Source organism: Leguminivora glycinivorella, chromosome 23, assembly GCF_023078275.1.
Source record: "Leguminivora glycinivorella isolate SPB_JAAS2020 chromosome 23, LegGlyc_1.1, whole genome shotgun sequence".
Classification (NCBI taxonomy): domain Eukaryota; kingdom Metazoa; phylum Arthropoda; class Insecta; order Lepidoptera; family Tortricidae; genus Leguminivora; species Leguminivora glycinivorella.
This window is the reverse complement of record NC_062993.1, coordinates 5436706-5438001: the sequence shown is the minus strand read 5'-3', so window position 1 is coordinate 5438001 and position 1296 is coordinate 5436706. Positions and strand designations below refer to the sequence as shown.

General features: G+C 34.5%; 1 non-coding gene across 1 annotated transcript; it reads right to left on the bottom strand.

Annotated features, from left to right (window-relative positions):
- Nucleotides 1–590: 590 nt before the first annotated feature.
- On the bottom strand, nucleotides 591–663 carry Trnad-auc. The gene has a single exon. It is a non-coding gene; the product is annotated as a tRNA-Asp (tRNA).
- Between the last annotated feature and the right edge of the window lie 633 nt (nucleotides 664–1296).

Below are 1296 nucleotides of genomic sequence, written 5' to 3'. Positions count from 1 at the left end.
AACCATCCTGTCTTTGTAGTATCACGAATAAATTTTCTTTCAACCCCTTTACATATTCACCGTTGAGATATGATCGAAACGCTACGTTGTAGCCGATAACATGGGTTTCCCCGTATGTAGCGAAAATGCATCGTAGAGGTGGAACAACGTGTCGTAATTGGGCCATTTTCTTCAAAGTTTTTCAGCCCATTTTTCAGTTGAAAGAGTTCGCGATTCTGAGTGGAAACCACATTAAAAAATTCCAAATCCAGAAAAAAGTTTGAAAAAAAAAATGCCCCAATTAGCACTGAACAGAGGCAATGAACCTTGAGCACGCTGCCTACTCCTTGTAGGAATACAGGCTTGATTTATGTATGTACGTCATTATTTATGTATATAAAACTGTATGTTCGTTACTGCTATGGTGGGGTACAGGTTGTAATGCGTGTAAAATGTTGTATAATAATTATGTATATTACGAAGCTTTGAGCGTGTCTCTGAATTAATTTTATGACGCATCGCGAAACACAACCATATTGAATTTGCATAATATTTGAATCGGATGGGTTACTATGACAAAAAACATCATAAATTTAAAAGTGGAAAATGTCTGCCTTGGGTGAGACTTGAACTCACGGCCTCTGGATCGATACTCCAGCGCTCTGCCAACTGAGCCACCAAGACTTCAACCAAGCCAGCGAAATTTAAAATTAAGTATTTAAGTTAAAATTTAGCATGGTTAGCGCATCGTAACTGGTGAATTTCCAATATGACTTGGAACTCCGGTTGCCGTTTAAGAAGTTAACACTCTTACGGTAGATGTCGCTACGGGTCCCATTGACCTTAGTAGTGGAAAATTTCGCTGGCTTGGTTGAAGTCTTGGTGGCTCAGTTGGCAGAGCGCTGGAGTATCAATCAATCAATCAATCAATCAATATTTATTTGCAAAAATGTAGTGTTACAGTGAGTTCTTAAGTGTAAGTATACAAAAAGTGCGTACATTCTACTTGAATAAGCATGCAAATTTTACTTATAAGCTACTTAATTAAGCTATTCTAATAGCGTATGCTAAAAGTTATTTAACAGACCAAAAATTATAAGGATTTAAGTCAAAATAATAAATTAATAATTAATACTCATTACATTACATTAAAAAAAAAATTACAAATTATTTACACATTGCATATTCTCATTATTATTTTAATACAATTCATGTCAAAATGTTCATGTATTCGTCAATCCTGTAATATTGTTTATGTAGACAAAATTCATGTAGTTTATTTTTAAATTGAGGCATGTCTGAGTTTCTTATTTCTAG